At 35.7% G+C, this 27711-nt stretch overlaps 1 protein-coding gene across 2 annotated transcripts in view; it reads left to right on the top strand.

Annotated features, from left to right (window-relative positions):
* Positions 1-27711, top strand: part of CFH (complement factor H) — a 210504-nt gene that overhangs the window by 11248 nt on the left and 171545 nt on the right. The window contains exons 1-2 of one of the 2 annotated variants that reach the window (XM_065743088.1): positions 13896-13938; positions 27183-27292. The gene's annotated coding sequence lies outside the window, so the exon portion shown is untranslated. Of the gene's footprint in view, positions 1-13895; positions 13939-27182; positions 27293-27711 lie in introns of those variants that run through there. The other variant, XM_065743096.1, reaches the window with a different exon arrangement.

Genomic DNA, 27711 nt, shown 5'->3' with positions numbered 1-27711 from the left:
TCAGAACTGTTATGTGGTTTCACAGGTATTCCCACAAACTGTAGGACAAACTGTAGAGTCTTAACCTGCAACATTTTAGAAGTGAATATAACTGCTTTATTATCAGAATGTTAAACTCGCAGGAAGTGAAGTAAAAAGCAAACAAACAAACAAACAAACAAACAAAAAACTACCAGGAAAGAGAAGAGAGTGATAGTAAGATCTTACTTTATAGTAAGATGTGGATTTTTCAACTCAGTGATATTATTGTGTTTCAGGTTATGACCCATTGACTGCCCCCCTACATGAGAAGACCAGACTTGAAACTATATAATTCAGGGATCCTGTCTGGCAGTCTGCATTTCTGAGTGAGTAAATGTGTTATTTCTACTACAGAAATTAAACATGGGTAGAATTATTTCAAGGATGTCCTGGTTTTCCTTCAGGAATTTTTCCTGCCATCTATTAATAAGAGCTCTGAAGAATAGCTGTTTACCACAGTGATCTCCTCCACTGAGTTTATGTTTCCAATTATACTTGCAGCAGTTGGTTTTAGCTGATATTATTTTTGAGGTGATAGCTTTCTATTCAGGTGACCAAAAGCCCCAGGGTTTATACTCCTTCATTCCGTAGTGGTCCCCCATGCATTGTGATCCTATGCAACCAGAAAACGTAAGATTCTACTTGTAAATTTTAACTGGGGAAAATTAAATTTTAACTTTTCTACTTGTAAATTTTAACTTTAATTTTTAATTAAAATTTTAAATTTTAATTTAAAATGCAATTTTCTGCAAGTTTATGCTAAAAATTATAATGAAATTGAGCAATCTGTAAAAATATGATGGTGTTCCATTTTCCATTTTCAGCCAGCTTTGACAATTTCACTGTTCAGAACTCCTGTATGTGTTCTCTCCCATTCAGAAAGGTGATCTACTATTATTGCTTATGTGCTGTCACTTATTGTAGGAGGTATCTCACTCTGGTGAAAGTGCTGAGGCCTTATGCTGCCTTCAGCAGTGTAATTGGCTGGGAGTGGGATGGATTGCTCTGTTGTAGTTTAATAATAGAATGCAACATATTTATTATGAAAATCAGTACTGTCTTTTAAAAAAGGAGATCTTAGTGAATGAAAGAAGGTAGTAATCACCACCAGGGTCTGCTGATGGCATGTTGTGTGACTCTCTGAAATCTCAGTCTATCTTTTCATTTGCCTAGTACTTGTAAGCTTTTTATGACAGTGGCTTATCATATGCAAACTATAAGTTCTGAGGATACTAAATGATACTAAAGTAATTTTTGTTTTGTCCTCGGTAGCATTTGTAACATAAAGAACAGATATACATGTGTTGCTTGTTGGTGTCATGAATTGTTGACGGAGAAATTCTTTAACCTAGTTTAAATCTGCATGCATTGTACATGAAAATGACACCTGCATTAGTTTGTTTTGCTATCCAGCACTTCTGGCAGTGAAAGATATTATGTGGCAACTTGTCCTGAGCAACCTGCTCTGGGTGTCCCTGTCAGTGGGGTTGGACCAGATGATTTCCTGGCATCCATTACAGCTTCAACCATTCTGCGATTCACTTTGTGATCTGATAAAAAGGCTTCAGCACAATCTGCATACTATTATGTACTGAGTTACATTTGTTAAAGTAGTAAATTTGTTATACTGATCATCATAACCTTTCTTCTTATCATGAGTAGTGGAGATTACAGACCTCTGTGTTCCTTTTGCTCTATTATGCATACTGTGTAGTAACATATTGTATTTCAGGGTTTCTTCTTACAATCTGAACAGGATTGTGAGTTGCTAAACTCTCTTCTGCTTCAGATACTGAAGTGTTAGTCTGCAGACATAGTATTTCACTAGGAAGTTGCTACCCTGTGGCAACATTTTTGTTGTCAGCTTCTTTACCTAGGCATTGGTATATCTGTTTTTTTCTTTTTTTTTCTTTTTTTTTTTTTCAGAGTATCACAGTTCTGCTCAATCCTATAAAATAAAATCACAGCTAAATTTTCATGGACTAAAGTCCACCATGTGAGATAAATGCTTGTGAAACAACAGCATATTTTTCTGCTACTTCCTTGATGTGAGTTTGCAATCCAATATGAAATAATATGGTAAATTAAAGAAGTTGTAACCAACTACTGCATTATCTTGTGGATAAAAAAAGTATTCCTCGTAGACTGTAGCTCTTCCTGAGAAAATATCCTCAAGTGTTATTTGCATCTCAGAAGATGTAGACTGGCTCAGCTGGGACAGTTGATCAACCTCTGCCAAACTTTATTTATTGTCAGGGAGAATAATACTGATTCATTTCTACAGTCTATAATTGAACAGGTTATTTGAATCAATTATATTGAAATAAAACTAATGATGTGACCTTATTTTACAAATTTATATTAATCATATTCTAAATAAAACAAAAAAGAAGTTGTAATGACCAACTTTATTGAGCTCAGGTTTAGATTACATAATTAACTTTCATCATGAATTTTCAGTGGAAATAAGTACATGAACAGTTAACATTGTATGCATGTATATTCGTGATGTGCTAACTATATCACAAATCATTTTTCACATAAAAAGGAATGATTTCTCAGAAAGTTAGGTGGGTGGTTGTATTTTGTTGGGTTTTGGATCCATTTATTTTTTTCCCAAATGAGAGGAGATAGACTTCACACAGTTCACTTCATTTTTAAAGTGCTGCTTTTGAAGCTATCTAGGAAGTGGAGTGAGAAGCAATAGCTTTTAATGTCATGTGAAATTAGATACTGGTTACCTTTCAAAAAGTATTTCTAATCTAAAAAGTAGATGTTTCAAGTTTTTACATTTGTTGTACATGCATGTTGTACAATGCTTCTTCACTGTTTTGCTGCAGCAAAGTAACATCAGGTGGGAAAAAAAATGTGAACTGCATGTGCTCTGTCCTCTGCTCCAAAGGGATTTCCAGTAAGAAATGAAGTTTTGAAATTCCGATCAAGTTTTTCATCTAGAGTGTCTTGGTTCACTGCTCTGAGGACTTGTAATAAGCAGTCACACATGCAGTGATATCTCGTGAGCACAGGTTCCTTGAGACCAGGTTTCTCTGTGTAGTGTTTATTTGCTAAATGAAAAATAGTACTAGTAAAAGGGAAACTTAATTATTCAGCTTTTAATATAAAACTTTCAGAAACATTTTTTTTATGATGGCAGTTGTTTCTAGTTTTTTTTTTAACTGTCATAAAATAAGCTTAAAGAAAGGCACATAACTTCTCAGAAAAGTGCAGAAGATGTAGCTTTTCTGTATAACGAAGCATCTGAGAGAGACAAGCAGCACAAAAGATAGAAATATCTTTCTGATAGAATCTGCCACTAATAGTCAGCAATTAAAAATGCTACATCATTTGGATATAACCTTTCTACATCCCATCTGGACATGCTCTCTAATCTTAAAATAGTGTAGTCATTTAGTGTAGTAGGTCAGAGGATAATCTTAAACTCTGAATCAGTTTCTTCTCCAATCTTCCTAAACCTTGAATGCCTTCTTTCAGACAGAATAGCAATTTTGTCAGCCCTTCAGTGTTAGAATCTTCAGCAACAGGATGGGAAGTTTCTTTTCACACATTTTTGCTTATATTCATAAAAGAACCCTTAATTTTCCAGTTTAAGTGGATTTTATCCAGTGAGAAAGTAAAAGACTTATGTCCTCATTAGACTTGCTTGGAATTGCTAATATGAGTTGTGCGTTTCTTATGACCATTTCATTACCAGCTTTCATCTTTAAGAGCTTTAATTGTTTAATAATAGTAGTACATTACATTAATTACTTAAGCTTTATTATGTATCTTTGTGAAAGACCTAAAACTTATTTAATCTTAGATGAGGAGAAAAAAAGAATCACAGAAAATTTAACATTCATCTTGTAAAGTATGGTTGATAAACTCAGATATGGATATTTCAGATAAGTGACCTAATTATCATGAATGTTGAATATGTGAAATATGTATTGTCTGTCTGATTTAACTAAAGTTAAGAAGACTGCTCTAAATGATTTACTCACAGCTGCTTGATGACCCAGATCATTTAATTTTTAGTCTGTGCTTTAATGATAATAGCATGCTTCACTCTTGTGTGAAAAATATCTTTCATTACCATTTAGACCTTTCTTCCATGTTTTAACATCATACCAACAGAAAAAAACAGAAGTAATTCATAATGACAGAAAAAATTCCAGCAATGCTTAGGTGAAAAATCTGGTCTGCCTGTCTGAAGGTTGAAATAGGAGGTAAATATTTAAATAAAAGTGAGGAGTCCCTTTCAACTCTAGAAGTTACATTACTGAAAAAGAGTGAGCCAGATGGGATAAAATGATCCATATTTCTCCAGTCTTCCTGAGTAAAAATACAGGTAAATTTTGCTGAAGCTGTTCCAGTGAAATCCATGCAAGAATAAAATCACTCCCACTGAAGCTAAAGAAAAGGCATTCACCAAGGTTAATAATAATAGTAATAAAGAAAGAACTCTCACTGAAATAAAAATGCTATTTATTTTATCTGAATTTTTTTTATAGGCTAAGGAGAAGGCTGTGAAAGCAGAAAAACAATACAGTGGTCATCAAGAATTCTGATAGTGCCAAACAGAGAGCATTTAATGTCAGTTAATGTAGACAAATGTTCTTGTAGTTAAAAGTATTAGTCTACTCACATTCTGTTGGATGAAGTAACTTAAAATTGTCTTAATTTTAAGACATGTTTAAGATGTCTTCTGCAATTAGCATAGACTTATTGAAGAAGTTGGGGCTCAGTTATTCCAGGGGAGGAAGCATCTGAGAATTTTAAGAATACTTGAGATGAAATTGCTTCTTTTGTGGAAGAAAGGGACTACAAATGATCGTGAAAATACAGCAAAGGGCATAGCAGATATTAACCACGCTTCTCTATAGTAGAAACTGAGGGCACCTCTAATCTTTGATTATTTTGCCTCACTTACAGGAGATATTCATTTACTACATCTTGTGATACTTTTCAATAATACATGATGAATGAACTAGAAGAAGATTAACAATACAGTCTGTATCAGCGCATAAACCTTTTCCATTAAACACCAGTGGTATGAATTGTCCCCTTGCTTTTCTTTTAGAGATAAAGCTAGGTTCATTAAAGTAATTCTAAATATTCTAAATATTTTATCACCTTTAATGAAGTCACATAGACAAGACTTTGCCATAGTTGCAGACATAATTCTTAAACAAGTTCTTTCCTTCACATAATCTCTCATTAATCTGTCTAGAAAAAGATGCATGACTGTCTGCTCAACACAAGCATTGTCAAACCTCTGATATGTTTATGTATAATAAAGCAAACTTGACTATGTAGATAAAAACATTAATAACATTAAGTTATAATTCCTGAAGTTAAAGGAAAATCTGCCTTTTTTTTCTATAGAAAAATAAGATTTTTGTTTTCTGAGCTCACAAGTACCTCTCATTATTATTGAAATGCATGGCCATAGAGCACACTTGTCATTCTTCAATGTCATGACCTGACAGAAGAATATAGGGTGCAACTGTCCTCCTATGTAGTGATATGCTGAACTTCATGAAAGCTGTTTTGAATTTGCTTTTGATAAAAAACTGTAACTGATGAGGCATTTTTTTTTTTTTTTTTGGAGTAACTAAATGCTCTTCTTACAGGTGCTACCTTTGTAGCTGAGAATTGTCTTCTCTTTGATAGGCTTTGCCACAGTATGGCATACTGTGGAACAAATCACTCCTAACCTGTAGAAAGAGACCTTTGCTATCTTGCTTTTTAATGGAATTTGTGTCTGATGTAGCTGGAAGGGCTAAACATCTTAAAAAATAACATTTAATTCAGCTGTTTATACTTCCTCCCAAATGTCTCTGGGGAGCTGCACAGTATGAATCTCACTTGGCTTTGAAAGTTACGAATCTATTTTTCAGGATTGATTTTTGGGTAAAATGGGGTTCAGAAAAAATCTCACTGTATTACAAAATAGCTCTATTTCCATGGTGATTTGCATGAAAATATCTTTAACATTAAAAAAAAATTGTGAATAGAAATGGCTAGTTTTGTCCTTATGCAACAAACCAGTGAAAGAAATGACAATCCCCCGACTTGAAGGAAGAGTCTAGTCAGGAGGCAAGTCAGTTAAAATAGTTTGGCCTAAATGTCAGAGCTCTAGAAATATCTGCCTTTCAAAACAAAGTGGGTAACTTGAATTCCACTATTCTTCATTTCTAATTCCTCCTCAGTAAACAAGACTGCTTTTTTTCCCTATCAGTAGCACTCCCACAAATCTTCTGTTCTGCTTGCTTATGTTCTCTTGATACCAAATTTACAAGATACTCAGTTTTCGCACGTACAATACCTTTATCCTTCAGGACATAGCAGTGATGAAGTTAACCCTGTGCATCCTGCATGAGAAGTTACTAGATAGATAAGAATGTGGTAAATAACAGTTTGAGGTCACAAACTGATGTATTAATTCACTATGAAATTAGACAAAGTAAAATGGTGGATAGCAAAGCAAGCACCAGGTATCATGTTAGTGGAATGAACAATTAAATATTCATTTTCCAGTAAGTGTAAAACCCAGCTTCACCAGATACCCATTCTTAGATGTCGAAATGGAAATGCTACTGCAGCCTTTTTGTCCACCCTCATTATCCTCTAAAGGCATGAATCCAAGTCAGCATTTGCCTTTGGTAAGTCATAAGCTAGATAACTGCACAGTCTAGTGGCCCTCTGGCACTTGCTAAACATTCAAATATAAAAATATTATGTCTTAATTTGAATACTGTTCTTCATAAGCTGTCAAGTAAAAATGAAATCAAGATCAATACTTGCTGAGATGCTGTAGGAGCAATCCAATATTAACTACTTAGAAGTAAAGAATGGAGCAACATCTGCGTAAAGCACTCTTTTTGGAAGAATGTAGGGCCATATGCATCTCAAACTCATTAACTGTTATGAGCAACAGTAAATTCTTTACTGTTTATTATGAGAACTAGCTCAAACATTAGTTTGCAAAATTCATGAGAGCAAATGTTTGAAAATTAGGACTTTTATGGGTAATTAACAAGTTTATTCATTACTTACTGCAAAGATGAAATCTGTAAATGTTAAACTAGAGTGTATGTAATAGTTGTTTAGCTGATACTTTCATTTTTTGGATATATTATTTATTATATGGGTCAAATGTCATTGTTTTAGCTTTCTGATTGGAATGCAAATACAAAGAATCTATTTTCATTCATTTAAAAATGTGTTTATTTATTTATGCTTGATACACCAGAGCACTAAGGACTTAAAGTTTACAACTAAAGCACAGGATTTCTGAGGGAGAAGTAATCTATGTAGATCTTCCTTGATATTTAAAGTTGTTCCAGGCACATATTTGAATGATATTTTTGAGTTTGTGGATATAGAAACAATTAACTATTGAACTAAGAGGTCATTGAGACAGAAAAAAAATGAAATGAATGAAAAATGAAACACCTTTAAGATGGCTGGTCAAAATTAAGAGGCATGGTCTGACAGAGGTTAAAGAGAATTGGTTAAGTTCACTGAAATGTATCTATGTCCATATGGAAAATCTTGGTCATCCAGCTGCCTCTAATAATATCCAGGGAAATATTTTAAGTAGACCACAAAATATACTTGTGAAAGAAACTTGAGAAATTTATAAAAGTTACTTTTTTATTATTTGAACAGCCCAAATCCCCTCGAATATCTACAGAAGTAGATATTCTGACCTTTCTGACCTATTAGCAATGTATTAATCCTCTGCAATCTTGAAGTACCTCAGTAAGTTCTAAGGCACCTGCTGATTTCTAGCTTCATAAAGATAATTCTCTACAAACACTGCTAGTACCTTATTTTCTGTGTGTGCTGAGTACCCATTACCTGGCAGTGAGATGCATTTCCATCAGGTGAGTAGGAATAAACAACAAAATCATCCTCGGACTGTTGCCAAGAGCATTAGAATGAGCAAGGCAGTAATACTGATTCTAGGCTTTTGTGTTCAGCTGTAGTTCTGCTTATAGTGGATCTTCCCGTGTCCCAGTAGTCAAACTCAGACATTGCAACTGCTCTTTCATGCTGTACCTTTGGCTTTTGTTCCATTCCACAGCTTCTCCCCTCTTTCTCTACCTCCTCCCCTGCAACCAGTGTGTCTCACAAGCATGTGTTGGATCACAATGAGATGTGCCTTGTTAGTAGACCATTTTTAGCTGTCTAGACTGAGTTCTCCCTATCTTTCTGAATTTTTGTCTTCTCTATTTGCATATGTGGGATAAACCCTGAGGCATTTATCTGCTCTTCCTCTGTGTCCTGACAGGAGGTTTGCTATAGCATTGTCTTCAGCTGAAGTTGGTTTTGGCTTGTAATAGATGATGACTTGTGATCAGATGATCTGAGGTGATCAGTGAAGCCTGGAAGGATTTAGAGGAAGATTTATCACTGAGGAGATAGGCAGAGAGCCTCACTAACATCCACAGCCTCCTGAAATAGAGTCATAAGCCCTAGTTAGGTATTTTTTTAACAGAGTTCTATGTCCCAACTTCTCACTTAAATGTCAACTCCCAAAACTCAAATCTCACACCCCATTGATACACCTTCTGGGTGTTGCCCATCTGTTGCAGTAAAACTTTGCGAAGCAGGATTTCCTCAAGAATGAGAGAAAAGTACTTTTTCCTTCATTACTGAAGCAGTGATTAAATATCTTGAGCTGATTTTTTTACTATTTAATCTTAAAAAGTGCTGCACATTCCTGACCCTAGCACCTTACTGTGCTTATTTCATTTAAAGGCATTTGAGCTTCTAAAGAGATTCATTATTTTTTCTCTTGAGAAAAAGAAATCCACACACAGAGAAAAGTTCAAACAAATTTTTTCAAGACAAGAATTCCAGTTTCATACAATCTGCATCAAAGAATCTCATTAGATAACTCAAAAAAAGGAAGGAACCATCATTAACCTTCCACTGCACAGACTAAGTGATCAACTAGTTGCAGGATTTAAAGTGTTTTTCTTAATCACAATTCATAATGAACGCTTAATGATGGAAGAGGGAAGGGGAGAGACTTTCATACTCTTTATATTTCCTCACTGAAATAGATTCAGCTGACCTTTCCTAAACAAGCCTCATATTGTGTTTCTATTAACTTCTAATTAATACTTTTTACATGGTGCTGTACATGCAAAATCCAAACCTTCTTTCTAGTACCCAGGAATTATTATATTTAGTCACAGTTGGTTTATAATCTTGACTTGTATTCAAGATCTTCTAAAATTTGCTTTTGTAGAAGGTGCTATATAAGTGCAAAATATTATTGTGAAATAAATGAAGATACAAATTGGTGTTAAGTGTACAAAGTATACTCAAAATATTCTTTAGTATTACAGTAAGATTGATTTTTAATGAATTTTTACTTGAAGGTTATCAAAGACTATTATGTATTTTACTGCAAAATCTAGAGACTGATAAATCTCTTTCATCTTCATTGCATGTTAGGTTTAACACAATGAACATTTATTTTTTATCAGTTGTAGGATGTGACAACTGTTACTGTCCTCTAAGATTTTCTTTCCCTGATCTCAGCAAGTTTAGATATGCATAGGGTGGGGAGAGAATCTCTGTCACATAAATCTCCTGTGCAGTGACAGGTTTCATGGATCCTTTTTCAGTGTAGTCTCTGTATACATAAAAGAATTCGCTTAAATTAGGCTTATTATTTGCTATCAGTATTATCCAAGAGCTAAGCAAATAAAAGCTCAACCTATACATAAGTTCGTGGCCCTAATTTACCAGATTGGGAACAAAGTTTAAATATGATAAACTTGTTTTGTAACTGCTATTGAACAATATCTTTTTTTCTTACACATTTTATTGTCCTTTGCCTTGACTGATAATTATTTCATTTTTAACTTAAAAATAATACTCTGTCATTTGAGTATCACACTTCAGATGTCATACTCCACTTGAAGCAAAAGGGTGACCTAAGCACAACATTATTTACAAGGTTACTCACAATAGAAAGGGGCCTCCCACATTTCTTTTTGACTTGAGTAGATTTTCCTTCATTCTTCATATATATGGATATATATATGTATAAACTATTTTATACCTGACTTCCATGTTCTTGCCTAAATGGGGAGCTACTTTGATATTATTGTAGAATCATAGAATTATTGCAGTTGGAAATAACCTCTAAGATCATCCATTCCAACCGTCCTCCTAGCTTGAATATTGCCCACTAAGCTACTTCCCTACTACATCTACCCTTTCCTTTAAACATCTCTAGAGAAGGTGACTCAACAACTTCCCTCGGCAACCTGTTCCAATGCCTGACCACTCTTTCTGAGAAAAGATTCTTCATAATATCCAACTTGAACCTCCCCTGGAGCAACTTGAGGCCATTCCCTCTAGTCCTATCACTAGTTACTTGGGAGAAGAGGTTGACCCCCCATCTTATCACTACCTCCTTTCAAGGAGCTGTAAAGAGAAATGAGATCTCCTTAAAGCCTTCTCTTCTCCAGACTAAACAATCCCAGTTCTTTCAGCTGCTCCTTATAAGAGTTGTGTTCCAGGCCCTCCACCTGCTTGGTTGTCCTTCCCTGGGCACACTCCAGGGCTTCAATGTCTGTCTTGTAGTGAGGGGCCAAAAACTGAATACTGTACTATAATTCCCCAGATCCTCCTTAGAACACTTCCTGTAGGTGGGCATCGCTTTAGCAAGTCTCCAGTCATCTGAGACCTTTCCTGTTGATCTGGACCGCTGACAGACAGTGGAAAGCAGCTGGACAATCATGTCCACCAGATCCTTCAGCATTCCAGTGGATCCCATCTGGTCCCATGGACTTGTGACAGTACAGGTGGAGTAGCTATCAGTCTGTTTCTACCTGGATCATGGGAGATTTTTTTATTCTTCGTACCCCAGATTTCCAGGTCAGGAGTGTGAGTACACTGAGGACAACTTACCTGACTATTAAAGACAGATGTACAGAAGTCATTGAGAACCTCAGACTTTTTCTTATCTTCACAGGTTATGTTCCCCATCTTCACCAAGTAAAGGGTGAAGATTCTTCTTGGTCCTCCTCTTACTGTTAGCATATTTGTAAAAACATTTTTTGTTGTTCCCTACTACAGTGGCCAGGTTGAGCTGGCCTTTCTGATTTTTCTCCCTGCATATTCTAGCAACTTCCTTGTACTCACACTCTCTGAGTTCCACATGTGGTAAACTCTATTTTTCTCCTGATATCTCAGCAAAGTTTCCCTGTTCAGCCACACTGGTCTTCTTCCCCACTGGTTCATTTTACAGCACATGGGGACAGCCTGCTCCTGTGCCATTTACACTGCTCGCACTGCCAAGTAAATTTAACATTTCTAACTTATTGGAGTAAGAGTGACAAACTACTCATACGCTTCCTTTCCTATTACAAAACTAATAATATTTTAACAGTATTCTAAGTTTCTCTGTCAGGAACACCACAATTCATGCAATTCTAGCAGATGTTCATGTTTTTACATGGCCCATGCATGACAGTAGTTTAACAGATGGCAGACTGTGCAACAAAGTGCATGCTAGTAATTTTGTTCACATTATTTCATTTCAGTATTTGTCAGTTATAGGGATTTATGAAATTTAAGGAATTTCATCAAGATGTTTGAGGAACTCAGTTATTTAAACCTCAAAACACAAGGTAAATGTGAATTACTGCTTTATACTATATTCAGTATTGCCACTTCTTTTTCTGAATGCGGGTAATGAATCTATTAGTAGTCCTGGCTGGTGTCTAAGGGTGCTGTGTGTACAGGAAATACAATATCCCAATTTTTTACTTTTATATTTTGAAGTTCATTAACATCAAAAATACACATTTATCATATCATTTCATGCTGATGTGACTGTCAAAGACAGTTTCTGAGTATGTTTTGAACTTCCCCTTCTATAATATTCTTCTATACCTAAGAACAATTATGTTTTCTGTTTAGGAGTATTAAACTATAATCTGTGTGTTTAATACCATTTGAATAAGCAATTAAAACTCCCCTGTACTCTACCATCTAGATTTTCCAACGTCACCAGTCTGTGTGAAATTTTACGTTGTTCTAACAAGTGTGTCTCATTTACTATCTATTTCATTGAGCATCTTCTCTGTACTTTCAGAGAACAGTTGAATTTCCATAGGGTGAACTGATATATTCCACTCAATTCTTGTAGACTAAAGAATAAACTTAACTGTAACTTTTCTGGGATACATGTGCGTAGCCCACTGGTTGGTTTGTTAAACTGGAGCACTGGCAGTAGAAGTTGAATCTGAAAATAATACAGTTGCCAAAAAGTAACCATCTCCCTCCCCTTTTTGGACATGAGGAAGGATGGCCTTGGTTGGCACATAATGTAATTATTGGTGTATTCTTAACTACAGAGTAATAGATATTCCCTGTGGTAGACAGCTCCTTCTCAAATTGCAGGACACCTAATCAAGGTACAGAAGCACTTATGTGCATCTTCAGAACTGTTGGGATACATATATATTTAACTACAAACAAATCAATACATTTTCTTCTAACTGTATTTTATGAATGGATTAATGGCTCATTAAATGGGAATATATATATGTTGAGAGCATCTGACAGAAATACTGTCATGGTAACATAACTACAAAATCTATATCCAAAGTAATAACGTTAATAGTGGGGATTTTGTTTGGTTTTAGTCTGTTCACTGCAAGCAAATTCAATTCCAAATAATAATGAAAATATGAAAGTTTTCTATTTAAACTGTATACAATGTGAAAGTAAAGCAGGTCATTTGCAAAATCAAATCACAAGCAACAAAATTGAAAAAAAAAAAAGCACAGAAGTGTTGCTAGCTCTGACTCAGACAGAATTGACGCTAAATCTGTGACCTTTGAAGCCCACAATTACTTACTGGAACCTGAATTTTCACCTCTGAATTTCTTTACCAAGCTTACTTAAGAACTTATATCAATCCTTCAGCTAAAGGTCATGGTGTTGTGCCATGTTATCTGGATTTTTATTATTTCCTCATAAACTATGACATTTATAAAATGTCAGCATCTAAGGAAATGAGGCCTATATAAATGTGGAAGGAGGATAAAATCTGTTTACTTTGGCAATTCCATCAGTGTGGTTCAGACTTATAAATGTTATCGCAATGAATAATGTAGTGTATTGTATTGTTTACAGGTATTAGTAATTGTTTTTCTGGATAGATATGCATGTTAGTAAACTTAGAAATAAAAGCTAAGACATATCATGCTTTATTTAGATGGATTTTGTCATGTTCAGGGACAACAGAAAGGTCTTTCCTGTCAGAATTAAGAATAAATTTGGTTCTTCCATTTTCCTTGAGCAACCTTTATGCAAGCAGGTAGTGACAAAGGGGAGTAATAAGAACAAAGGAAGGGAAATTTAGCTTGGAGGAAGTTATTGGAGGATTGTGAGGCTCTGGCACAGGCTGCCCAGAGAGCTGTGGCTACACATACCTGGCATTACCAAAGACTAGGTTGGATGGCATCCTGGGCAGCCTGATTTGGTGGGGGACAGCCAGACACAGCAGGGGGTGCGAACTAGGTGATCTTTAGGTTCCCTTCCAACATCAAGCTATTTTGTGATAATACTCACCTAGGGTGGCATATACTGAGGGTACTCAATTTTGGCAACAGAATTCAGAGAAAAGTAGATCTGATGGTACTAGCTCTCACACTAGGCTTCAGCAATAAAGGAAGCTCTGCACCTCTTCTTTTTCCAGACTGTAACCAAAGCTGTACCAGCTGTAGCCCTTCTTATTTCTTAGCATCCCTTGTAGTATAGAGAATTATGAATGTTCTTTGTGTTCCTGTCGTTTTTGTGTCCTGAGCTCCTGTCCTTTCTCTTTGCATTACTTGCATGTGTACAGCACACAAATGGCCAGAAACAGACATAAAGGTAGGTCTGTGTTAACATAAATTTTTGTTAGTAATTTAACCACAGTTCTTCTAACTCGGTCTTTCTCAGAGGATAACATAAATAACTGAATCACTTACTCATATTTGTCTGATAAGCTCCTGCAAGAAAGCCAGCTCTTAACATTTCCTTCCCATGGTTGAGACAGTTTATATGTGAGCTAAAGAAGGAAAGCTGTGATAGCTGTGAGATGGCAGAAAAGATGGTAATATGTTAAGTAGCATAAAAAGGCACAAAAGTAAGCTACATCAGTGGCTAAGGCAAGGTACTTCCACTTGCTTCCTGCTGTAATATATTTTTCTTGCTGTTTTCTCACCCTTCTTCTCATTCAGGCTTGATTACCCATTGCCTCTCATCTGGAATAGCAATTTATGTTCCTGTGAAGTGAACAAAAATGCTGGTGTTTTCTAATCTTTATGCACAGGCATCAAGTAATGACAGACTTCGTTTACCAATGAGACATTAATTACTTGAAACCAAACCTATCTTTTTGTTTGTTTGCTTATTTTTTAAAAGCAAAGTTGAGAAATAACCATCCACTCAGATGTAACTTTTTTTTTCCAACTTTGGTTCAGTTAACTTGTCCTTTTTCCTGAATCCTCTAATCCCTAAGAAATTCCTACTGAAGTCAGACACAAATAGCAGGGAAAAGGTATAATTTTCCTTTTAATTTTTAAAATCTCTGTTTAGTCACTGCAGTAAGTCTTTTTGGAAAAGGAACAGTAGTTGTTACATCCAGATTCCTTATATCTACATTCTAGGTACAAGCACTGGCTGCACACCACAGGCATGATGGTATGGTAAAAGGTGATGGTTAGAAACCAAGCAGAGCCCTCGGTTTAACTAAGGGGAACTAAATGACAGGAAAGATTTATATGTCCCTCAACACTAGTTTTCAACACTAGGAATTCCAGGTGAAATCCAGCAGCCCTACTGTGGGAGCAGATATGTACCTTCTCTTAGATGTGTTTCATGTCAGGCGGAAGGACAGGCAAGTTCACAGTACTGACATTTTGGAAAACAGTTTCATAACCTGTCTGAAAACAGGAAAGTTTCTAGTGGCCTTTAACAAAGGCAGAAACTGGTTACAAATTAGCAAGCAGAGTGAAGAAAAGGGAGGATAGTAAAGAATATAAAAAATGTAGCTGATGAGGAGATGGAGAAATAAATTGGAAAACAGAGAGGTGAAAATAGTGGATTGCAGGGCATGCATGACGTCCATCTGACAAATTCAGACAGAGAGGTGGTGGACAAAAAGAGCAGAATTGGGCTTGGCTGACCATCCAGAGTCCAGTCAGAATGTGGGCTTCTGGTGAGTGGGAGAATAGTTCTTCTTTGAGAAACTTGTCACAGGTTCTCACAAAATGAGAGATGTTTAATCAAACAGTTGACATAATTTGATTTGCAAAAGCCTAGGGAATTGCAGTACAATTCAGACTGACAGATTTACTGCTCAGATTTCAATGGTGATCCTCTAAGTTTATTGTTAAATGCACATGTACAGATTTATCCATCACCGAAATTTCTCATATTAATATGATTTCCTGATCTAAACTCAAACACTCATACCTCACAATTTATTTGTTTTCCATTAAAATTAAACACACTTTCTGTACACAGCATTGTAACTAGTACTTCAGTTACACTGATGCAAAGGAACACTCCCACAGACATTCTTGTCTGTTTAGTTTTGGACATCTCTTTTGTTATATGCAATTAAAGAAAGGTGTCTTTGATATTAAATAAAAGATGAATAATATATTTCATCACTTCAGACCATTTATCAGCGTATTCCTAACTGCTTGTCACTGTGACTGTCTGTTAAAATATTTCTATTTTAATATCTAATAACATTATTTACATCACAATGTAAAACAGTGTTGAACATGTTGAGAGAAAGAAAGGAGTGCGAATCCCTGACATTCTGTGATTCTGTGAACTGGGGCTAGAAAGGCTAGAATTCACCTCAAAAAATGTTTGAAATCTTAGGTATGTTTGTTCACATTAGGACTTGTTCTCATGACTTCCTTTGTTGTCAGTGGAGAGAAAATGAGACATTGATTTATTCTTTTTCTAAAACTGGTGTGTAAACCAGTATTATCTTTTTATTTTTATTTTTCAACATTCTAATGATTAGCTCAGATTTTCTACATGCAGTGAGAAGCAGATCCAGATGTGTAGTTACTATAATTGCACGAAACAGAGAAAAGTACATTCAATATCTGCTAACAGTGAATGGAAGCTAAATAACTTCCAGGAAACCTTTCCATTTTCTTCACACCTTGCTAATTTAACAGATCTGTGGCTGCAATTCAGTGGTACTTAAATTACATTTTATGGCTTTCATCACTTTGAATTTTTATTCTGGGAAGTGATATGCTGATCTCAATGTCATCAGTGTAAAATCCATTTTAGTTAATGAGTTACACAAGTAAGGAAATGGTCTGTGAGCAGTCAGTATTGGGGATGAAGAACGGAGCTTAATATCCATCTACAGTAGCTCTGCTATAGTGTCATCGTAATTGAGAAAAGTAAGGATTTTTCTTTCATGCTGATAAGGATGGTGCAGTTATACCTTAACTACAGGAAGAATAAACAAACAAACAAACAAACAAATAAGAATCTGTCTTCTTCAGGCAGGTTCTGTATGTCAGAATATTTATTGTTGCTGAAATACCACCACTTCACGAGTGACATGGGGAGTGTACATGTTCAGGAGAGGGAGAGCAATGTCATTTTAGAAATAGTTAACTCTCCCACTATGTGAGTCTGTTCAGCTGATGTATACTGAATATATGTGTGTTACATCTGCCACATGGTGGAAATGCACAGAAAAAAGCCTAAGTGTGATAAAATCCAACATTTTCCTTGGAGAAGCATCTTGATGCAGTTCTGTCTACTATCTGTTTTGTTAGCTCCTCCAGCATTAATTCTTACCTCCTCGTTTGCTACATTCCACTGCATGATATTGAATTTCCTTTTGCTTTTTTCTCTCAGAATGTATCAGACTGACAGTATACATATCATTCTGCATTTTTCCCTAAAGAAATAGGACATTTTGCTATTTAGACACAGAGGGCATACTGGTATGTTTGAGTCATTTTCCTTGTTTACCAATAAATGTGCTAGGTCTTTTACTTGTTGCACCTCAAATAAATCCAGTGCTGCTGTTTCTGCTCTCTATTCCAGAGCTTCTCAAACTGGAAAACAGTTTAACATTCAGAAAGTTACTTTATAGGAAGAGAAAGAAAAAAGATGCTTCATGTGCTGTATATAACGTGAATCAGGACATTTTCTTGAGTACAGTTAGTTTATTTACATCATCATGTTTACAGATTCCTGGTTTGACTCTCTAAATTGCACTAAAAAGATTGGCTCACTGAGAATCAGCCCTTGTCAAATGTCTTTTGGAATGGTTCTGATGTCTTTGTCAAAGCAGTATCAGTTTATACCTCTCTGGAAAAGCAGCTGCTTAAGATCTGCAGGGTCCTGTATTCTCCCTAGGCTGTGGGACATCTGGCTCTGTTTTCAATTATTTGGCTATTACTCAGGAGATATCCAGATAAGCCTTATAATTTCAAACTTTTCTTCCTTCTTAAAGTAGTGCATTCTTCTAGAAATCTTGCACTGCTTGTCTCAAGGCCTTGCACCTGAATGCTGCAACACTGTTACAGCAGTTCTTATGGGAAGTGATTGTTGCTGGAGTAAGACTCACTCACACTCTTGTTCCCTTTGTCCTTCCGTTTTGGTTTAGCCTTTTTGTTTACCCTATAGGACACAGTAATATATGGGCATAACTGCCCCTAATAAGTGCATCCTGAAAACACTGCTAACAACATCATAAGCTGTTTAAGGAATTGCCCGTGGGGAATTTGAGTGGGTTTTAGTGAAAACTATGCAGTTGCTGTAGAAGCATTTTTCAGGAATTATCTGGTGCTAGTGCTTTTCTTTGCTGTGTTCTATCTGACTGCCCAAGTTAGGAGTCAGTGAGTATTCTGTTTGAAGTGAGATTGGAAAAAATTGCTTGTAAGATCTTAAGAGTATTGATGTTCCAAGTACTGCTATTACCTAAGATACATAGGAGGGCTTCATGGAAGGGTGAATGGTTTGTCAAAGAATGCAGTATCTTTGCTGGAGAGGAGGAACAAGTGTGGAAGATGGTGCACATCCCCTGGGCCCCTCTCTCAGTTGCTCTCCACTCTCCAGTGAGGAAAGCTGCTCAGCTGAAGAGGAGAATGGTGTCCCATGCACCTTGACATATTTGTAACTGATGTGTGTAAAACAAGAGTCAGTTCTTTGTTATTCTGATAGACATTCAGAAAGATCTATAACAAGCAAAGGGCAGAATTTCTTGTTCCCACTGTAGTATGTTTCTACTGACAAGATGAAACAGGTCCCCATGGGCTTGAAACAGCACCTTGGAAATCAATAGAAACATTTTAATTGCTCCCAGAACAGTCAGGTGCCTAGCAAAGCTTAACAAGGGGCACTGATGTAACATCTCTCCTCCTACATATTACTGCATGCTTCTATGTACTGTTCTCACTATCTACAGTTTTTCTTCCCAATCTTTGTTCCATGTACACACTAGATTTTAAAACATTTGGAACATGAGTAAATATGTACAGGGAATGTAATATATGACTTCTGCATAGCATATTTATATTTAAAATATTTTATATGAATATATCAAATGCATAAGATTGAAATAATGTTTTATATATTTTTATACATAAATGTATGTAGGTTGCTCTGAAAGTAGTACCTTCTATTTACTTCCCCGGAAATGACAATAGATACAAGGAGCACAATAACACTGTGTGATAGGGAAAATTCTCAGCTACAAAATAGTATTTTTTGACGCTGTCACTGCCAGTAGCTGTGCAATTTTGCCAGGAAATAACAAGAGCCTCCCTGCTGTGCTCACAAAAATCTTCACTGGTGGAGGTGACCCACTGTCACTGTCACCACTGCTGAAAAGCACCACTCACTGTGCTCAAATCCACTGTTCAGTCTCCAAAAATGTTCAACAGATGTCAATGAGTGCCATTTTTTCTGCACTGAGATTCAGTGGCACACTTCTGCTTCATATGCATTTCCGTGTCAGACACCATTCTGCCATACTGCTGTCTGTCACAGGCAACAACATGTAATGAGGAATTGGTGGGAAGGCTGAACATCTACTGGAATCCCATCAGCATCCACTCTGACATCATGGGCCAATGTAAAAAAAAATAGGAGGCATAACTTTTAGAGAAGTTCTTGTATATATCTACATGTATACATATATATTTGTGTATATAGACACGTTTTGTATTCCTTTCCCTGAATTCTTCCAAATTCCATTAGGACTGCAATTGGAACGTAAACCAGTTTTTCCTACTCAGGTTTTCACACACACAGGTTACACTTTTCAGTGCTGCCTGATATAAGGTTCCTAAATACATCTCATTTAGTTTTGAAAGCATTTGACAGAGCTTTTTAAGTTAATGTCTGCATAGGTGTGAAACTTCAAGTAGCTATGATTTAAAACTTAAGAGATAATATCATTAATAATCAATAGTGAGAGTGCTAAAGCTAACTTAATTATATATTTGTGGAACTCTCTTGTGATTCTAAGGGAATAACAGCAAAAGTCCTGAGAACAGTTTTCTAAACAGGTTAAATAAATTGAATTATTCTCTATATTCCTTTGCATATGTACTTTGTTAATATTGTAGCCAGTGAATGTATGCAAATAATGCAGCACGCTGAAAGTGGATTTTTAATCGAATATCATCATGTTGCTCCATAAACCTTGTTCAAGTGAGAAATGATGGTGCAAATTGGATGGCACATCTGGGCTGTCTGAGTTTCGACCATATGAATTTGAATAGTTACAAGAACTCTACAGGGAGGAATTATTAGTTGAAAATATTTGATAAGCATTTTCACCAAATATTTTAGTTAAGAGAAATTTATTTACAAACAGCCTGTGAACAAAAAGAGGCAGAAAATTTTTGTTGGCGACAAACTACTATTAGAATTTCCCAAAACAAGAAATGAATTGCATTGTCACAACATATTTAGGTAAGGCTCATCAGAATGAGGCTTTTGGCACAAGCGCTAGCAAAGGTTGAAACAGAATTTGAAGGTGCCATTAAATATTTGAGATGTTCTTCAGTTTTCAGCAAACATATTTTTTTGCATGGCATGCACATTATTTATTTTCATAACAAGAGTAATGATCTTTTTACCTTTAATAATCACAGTTATTTAAATAGATTGAATGTCATTTGGAAGTCCATCCTAAATAGTTACTACAGTAAAACCTTCATGGCCCAACGAAGAAAGAAATGAATTAATTCTCAGTTCTGCACCTCCTGTGCAGCAGTGCAGCCCCTTCAATATGTGCAAAAGAAGTCAGTATACCTGCCATCTGTCAGCACCTTTTCATCTGCGCTCACGCTGCTTCACCTGTGAGCTGAATACTCATCAGCACCATCCTCCAGTGATACGTGACTACATCCTGCTGCAGCAGCAGGAGCTTTTTCAAATGTTTGTCCAACCTTCTAAAAATTGCAAATAATTTTGAGCAGATCCCACACTTTGTTATGTCCCACTGAAATAATCAACTCTTCCTTTGATTTCACTTGAAATAGCTGGAATGTGATAAAATACAAAAAATCATCCCATTTAAGCACAATGTCATAGAAAGGCCTGAAAAATTAGATTGAAGAAATATGCATGAACTGTTCTGGAATGCAAGTTATTTGATAGAGACAGCAATATTATGAAAGTAAGGAAAATACCCTATAAAGTGGGAGCAATCTGTAAGTCAGTATAAAGAAAAATGAAGAATTGATGCAGATTCATTTGCATGACTTAGATCATTATCACAATCTGCGGAATAAAATTATGTATCTGTAGGAGGCTCTCAGAAATTAGTGGGAATTATGAGTTTTTGAGTTGAAGATAATAAATAACTGGAGGGAAAAAAAGTAATTCTTTTTCTTTACGAAAAGAAAGAAAGAAAGAAAAAACATGTATCCACTGTAGCACATGTCATAAGGTTATGGTTTGTTTTAAGAGGTTCTGAAGATCCTAACCTTTTGTAAATGTGTAGTATACTCTAAGAGTAATAGGAAAACAGGGCAGAAAGAGACCTTCAGTGATCATCAGTGTTATTCCATGGTCTGAAGCAGATTGCCAATGCTGGCAGAAGTATGGCTACATTTTTCTTAAAGCCCTTCAGAACATTAGGAATATTTTCTAGTTGATTTTCAGTAGGCAAAGAGGCAATCATTCACATAGTCTTAAATCCACCTACCTGTTGACTCTTGATTTCCAGAGCAGAACTTGAATCATGCCTGGTTTACATCCCATGCATCACCATTACCAGAACATCAGGAGAGATGCAGAGCCCATCAGTCCAGGTCAAAGTAGTTATGAATTTGAGTTCCTTTTTTCTTGTTCATCCTGACACAATATTTCAGACATGAGTGACCTGGGCTGTAAGCCCATGCTGGCTTCCTGAACATTTAAACCTCTAAAAACAAATAGCAGCTTAACGCCAACCACTGTCTCCACAGTGAGGGAAAAGTAAACAGCTGGGGGCGAAACTTCCAAATGCATGTTGCACTTGTTTTAGAACCTGTGATCCTTCTGTCCTTAGATGTTCAGAGAGGGATGTCTTTGATATATAGCACTGATAAGAGGCTTATTCCATTAAGCTGTAGCGATTCTAGCTTTCATGCATCATTTGACAGAGAAAATGAGAATTTGCAGAAGTAATAGCTAATGTAAAGACTATTAGGTTGCAACGCAGTTAGAGAGGTAGAAAATAAAGTTCATGCATTATGTTATAGATGGGATCACACATTTTATTACGTGTGCACAAAAGAGAACTTCTTGGTTTGCTATTTCCATATTGAACCTAATAAATGCTGGGACCGTTGTTTCTGGAGCAGGCTGCATCTTCTGTATTTCTTAACAGAGGATAGGATTTCAGTTTCTAGTGAATATTCATACACATAAATTGAAGCCAGAAAAATAAAAAGAAAGCTCTAAGTGGAAGCGTGAGGAAAATAAATGATATTTGATTCAAATAATAGTTTCACTAGCTCCATCTCCCACCTAACATCTTCAGACATATAGATACCACCCTAATGCTTGAATAATGCTTGTGTGACTTTTTTTTCTAATCTATTTCAAGAGTTTATCAAACTACTCTCATCCTGCTTCCTGAAGTTTACTTTGAAAGAGTCTTTTTTCACCATTCAGTTCTACTTACGAGAGGATGAAGGACAAAGTATTGTGAATTTCAAGGAAGTGCATGCAACTGCACTTTAATTAATGTGTTCGGCATCTGAGAAAAGAGTGGTTGAAAAGAGTAGAAAAGTAGTTACCTAATTTGATGCAGAGTGAGTTGTGAAAGTGACTTACAGTGACAAATTCTATCAGAATCTATGAAAATATCCAAGATTTTTGGACACATCATGAGCACTGAGGTGATAGCTATTTCATTCCTGCAGCACTTTAATGCCTCCATAACTTGATGGCATTTGTAAGCAATAATCTGAATTGCCTATCAGACGATTCATTTACTATTATTTACAAAAGAGTAAATGAATAACTTACAATGTCACAATTTTTGTATGGAAATAAAGTGAGTATGGCAACTTCTATAATGAAGGAAAGTACAGGCAGTACTTTAAATTGTGCTCTTCACATTGTTGTGCATAAGAAGTTGGTTTTCATGCAACAATATGATTAGCTCCCACATTTCAAAAACAGAGTATGAAGAAACGGAACTCCCAAACTGACAATTTCCCATTTCAGACAATGGCTTTAGAGGCAATTTAGCTTAGCAAAATGTCATGAATAGGCCTCAGTGCTTTTTACTAGTGCTGACAGTTTCTTGGAAACCTTAGCTGCTTCAAAATGTATCTGCAGCTGCACCAATAAACAACCAAAACTTTTTAAATTTCTTTGAAACTGATTTTATTTCCACCACAATAGAAGAAAAAAGGGAGATAAAAATACTGTTGTATGTGAATCCGTTTGGTAACTGAGGCACTCTTCTGCAAGGAGAGAATTATCACCGGTTCATTTCACGGCTCAACTTTTTGAAGGAAAAGAAAGTCTTCCTTAGGAGACCATGGAGACAGAACCAAAACAGACAGCTGGAGGGACTCTCCTGCATATATAGGCAAAGTATATAATCATCTACTAAAAGGCAAATATTTCTTTCCTCAAAATTTTGTTGAGTTAAAAACCTTTGTTCAATTATATCTTTTTGTTATTTATAATGAATAGAATGCATAGAATATTAAATTAATATTACTTGCAAAAAGTTTGCATCAATCACAGCCATGAAGAATAAATTTGTTTCTATTAAGATGTTGCCTTAAGTTTCCAAGGATCTTGGCCCCTGTACTGTAAGGGGGGCTGCTTCTCATCTTAGCATACACAAGAGTTTCATACCTCACGTTTCTCAGGTTTGGAAGGGCCCTCTAAAGATCATCTAGTGCAACCTTCCTGCTAAACCAAGTTCCCTAGAGTAGGTTGCAGAGGATCTGTATTTTTTCTTTCTGCTTTCCTGCTAGCACAGTATGTTGTACTCTATGGAGAAATGCAAACTTCTGCTTGTGCGTACCCTTTTAGATGACTTGATCATTTTAGGCTAGTAGAGAGTGGCTGCTTTTTTTTCCTCGTAATTTCCAATCATGAGGAAGATACACAATAAAGTACTATTTTGATCACTGGCAAAGTCTATATGCAGTATCAACAAACTTTACCTTACATTGCTTCTTCCACTGAATGTAGTGTCCTTTTACTGACTGTGTGTATGCTACCTCTATCTTTATAAAATAAAAATAATCAAAAAATGTGATTGATCAAAACAACAGCTTATAATGATAAAGTTGCATTAATATTCTGAAGTTCAAAACCTGATTGTAAATCCATTTGAAAATAGTATAGGTGCTCAAATATATGGTAGTAAATGGAAAAAAACATTAGAACTCAGTGAAAAAAATTGTGCACATCTAAATGCTTCTTTCTATAAGTGCTTTTTTTTAATAGTTCAACTGAACTTCTTTAGCTATGGATTTTGCTCTAGAAAAATCAGGAAAACTGAAGACAGTATGGCTGAAGAGGAATGCAAATCATCCAAAAAGTAAAATGGCTTACCACCTATCTGGTATACTAACTTTAGATTTTTACAAACATTATTGTTTTCCTTGTTCAGTTTAACGAGCAAATATATAACAAGTTTAATATTTTTTTCATAAATTCCCACATTATTTCTGTTATGAATTCCAGTCAAGTCAAGAGGATTCCACAATGCAGACAGCATGCTGCAAGAAATACACTTCCACTGCAAATGCCAAGGCTTCAAGAAGAAGCCTTACCCTTTGTTTCAAAGTCCAGTCTCTGAGGTGGATGGAAGATGAGAAAAAATTCTCATTACTTTAGGTACATTGTACTGTGTAGTATCTTTGCAAAGACTGAGTCCATCTACTGTGGTGTATTTACTGACTAGGAAAATACACCTTAATCTTTGAAAACTGATTTAAAAAAATTAGTTTCCAACTCAGCAAGTCTGTTCATTGGAAGTAAATTTTTTTACACATCAAAACCATTTGCTACATTATTTCAATGCAATTAGCTCTGTCATCATAAGCTATCATTTAATACAGAAAACACATTTCTTGGCGCAAATTATGCTTAAATTTATTATTATTTCATTAACCTTGTTGGTAAATACTCTAAGCTGCAAGGACAGGGAAAAAGAAGAAAAAAAAAAGCAGTTAAATGTATTTCAGTCTACTGAATTGCATACTGAAAACACTACATGATAAGTCATCTTAGAATTCATTTTCCAGTAAGGCTGCTTGAGGGGTGGGGGTGGAGATTGATAACACAAAAGTAGTGTTTAAATAGGTGATGGACTAAAATGAAAATTTTTATCTTCTACTCTACAGGAATATTGTAAAAAGGTGGAGTTTTTTGTCTTACTGTAACAGAGTGTTTTAACACTGATCTGTGTTAGAGAATAACTGGTTTTCATGGCCAATTATTATGGCAAACTCAGATGGTAGAAATCAGACAATTTTCCAGTGAAGACCAAACTAGAACAACCAGCTGGTTTTATGACGACTGATAACACGTGCCTTTTATGACTATTTTTTGATGTGAGCTGGCTGTTGGCCAGCGATAAAAAGGAAAATGTTCATTACAATACTTTCCTGTTATTATTAGTGATATTAGACTACCATCTAGAGGCCTAGCTAAGATTAAGTTATTAAAAAGGAACACCTATTATACCTATATAAATGTTACTAATATTCCTTTGAGCTACAGTTTTGTATACTTTTCCCATTCAATTTCTAGGGCACTTCAGCATAACATTTAAATACAAATGAAAAATGTTTCATGTTTTGTGTAACCTGAACATTGGCACATATGCTAGAATGTATTTCTTGCCTGTACTTGGTAGCTATCCTTATCAGTCGATCCGTTATAACAATGTGTCACATTTGCCCATATTTGCAGAAAGTTGCCAACACCAAGTAGCACAACTGCACGAACACTGCGATAACTGGCTGTATATCCTCTCAGTGAATCCTTCTTGACCATCAGGGTTGAGAGTAGATAAACGGAAATCAAGCAGAAAGCTGAAGGGCTTGGCAGGAAGACCATGGATATTCTCACTCAGGAAAGTAAATGCGCTTTTAAAATGAAGACACCCATTCATTCTTGTTTTACAAGAAACTTGTAGTCATGGAACATAGGAACTTGGTTTAGGGGGCAACATTGGTGGTAGGTGGATGGTTGGACTAGATTATCTTAAACGTCTTTTCCAACCTTATTTATTCTATGATTCGATACTTTTAATTTAATTTGCAGTGCCTTTTCCAGCTCCAAGATGTTCTTGGTTACTTTATATGTGTTTATATGATTCCCCGTGACAAACACTTATAGGAAAGAGTGAGATACACACACTTCCATTGGGGAAGAAACATTACTGCAGTGGCCAAACTCTTTGAATTACAGCCAGTGAATGCTAAAAAGAAATGTACAGGACTTTCTGTATGCATGTCCCCCTGTGGCTGCAGCCCAGGGAGATCAAATTTTAATGAATAATGAAGCTTTGTAAATGTCATTTTTGGCTGCATTTAATGGTAAACTTTCATAGCTAGCCAAGAGGAGAGGGAAGAAAAATTTGAAAGTTTTGTAGCTTTTACAGCAATCCACATAAAGCATTCAGAGACACTAATTCTGAAAACTAATTCTTTATGAACTACCTACACATAATAATAAAAGTGATAAATGTAGTTCAAGAATCCAGTCACAGCTACAAAAATCAAGTAAAAGCCTTCCATACAGTAAAATGAAATGTGAGTGAATATGAAGAGTTTGTAATGTATCTAAGGAACTGCTTTTGCAAACCATTCTGATATATTTCAGAAAATGCTTTACATGGATGTGCAAGAGTATAGCGTATGAGAAAGCTATTCATTGCATGAAGGGACAATCTTTGCATGTAGGGTAAGTGGAGCAAATATGTCCTGCAAATGACTCTCATTAGGCTACTGTTAGAATCAACTGTTCTAAAATGCAATCTTTGCTGATTCCTGTTTTTCAATTGAGTGCCTCATAATCCCACTCCCATATCATCTTGCCTTCTTGTTATGTTAACTAGTAAATCCAATAAATTCTTAAGATGTTTGTGTGTAGTGCACTGATTTCCTCACAGAGACCTGGTTTTGCTGATGTTAAAATGTTAAAATATTTTTAAAGAAAATTACAGTGCCAGTTCCACACATGTAAATATGCTGTTGTTTTTAGGCATTATTTTATAGTCTGAATCTATTGGCACTTTTGTTTGGACCTCCTGTTCAGCCTGTCTGCTGAAGATATCTGTTAATTACCTACTGAAAACCTCATCCTGAGGAAGCACTTTTAGGTCAAGAAAAGAAACTGGACAGAAATGAGTATTCCCTGCTTTCAGCTTGATACTAACCATTGTCTATTCGCTTATTGTCTGAGCCTAAAAATATATGAAAAAATGAAATGTTGCTTATTTTGAGATAGTGTCATTTTAACCATGATCACAAGATGGCATTGTTACAAAAACCTTCCCAGGAAATAAACTAGAAAAATTTGCACATAACAAACTTTTATCTGTCCTTCGATTCTGCTCCCCAACTGAAGCACTGAGTCTGCTTTGCTCCTTTCAGGGAAGTGTCAATCCATTTGAGAGATCTGATGAGAAGGGAGGAGAATTGTTAGACGTCCAGAAAACACATCAGAACTGAGGACGTAAGTGTGAACGCTGAGGAGAGACAAGGTAAAAGTCATCACATGCTCTTTACAGAGAAAAATGTTTGTTTAAAAAGCTTTAAGAAGCAATTAATTTTTAGTGTAGCATAGTTACTTATCACTTATTAAAGTTAAGTCCTGTTATGGTCTCTTATTTTTTCTCCAAATTATCTTTGTCTTTGTTTACAAAAGCTAAATAATTTTCCTTGCCATAAGATTGACATTTTCTGAGGGAACACCTTTACTCTCTCATATAGTTCTCCTATCTGTATATTCTTAGTGATTACTGGGAATAAAATATATTTAAACAACAGACATGGTAAAGAATAGAAGGATATATAGTATGTAATTTAACTTTATAGTTCTTACATCTTATTGCTGGGTGTAAGATAGAAAGAAATTAAGTTTTAATAGCTGTGGAAAGTTTCATTCTTTTCCACAGAGAAT

The sequence above is a fragment of the Cyrtonyx montezumae genome, unplaced genomic scaffold, assembly GCF_038088225.1.
Source record: "Cyrtonyx montezumae isolate F1298 unplaced genomic scaffold, pur_monq_1.0 scaffold_1, whole genome shotgun sequence".
Classification (NCBI taxonomy): domain Eukaryota; kingdom Metazoa; phylum Chordata; class Aves; order Galliformes; family Odontophoridae; genus Cyrtonyx; species Cyrtonyx montezumae.
The sequence above is the reverse complement of the archived record's forward strand: the minus strand, read 5'-3'. Positions and strand labels throughout refer to the sequence as shown.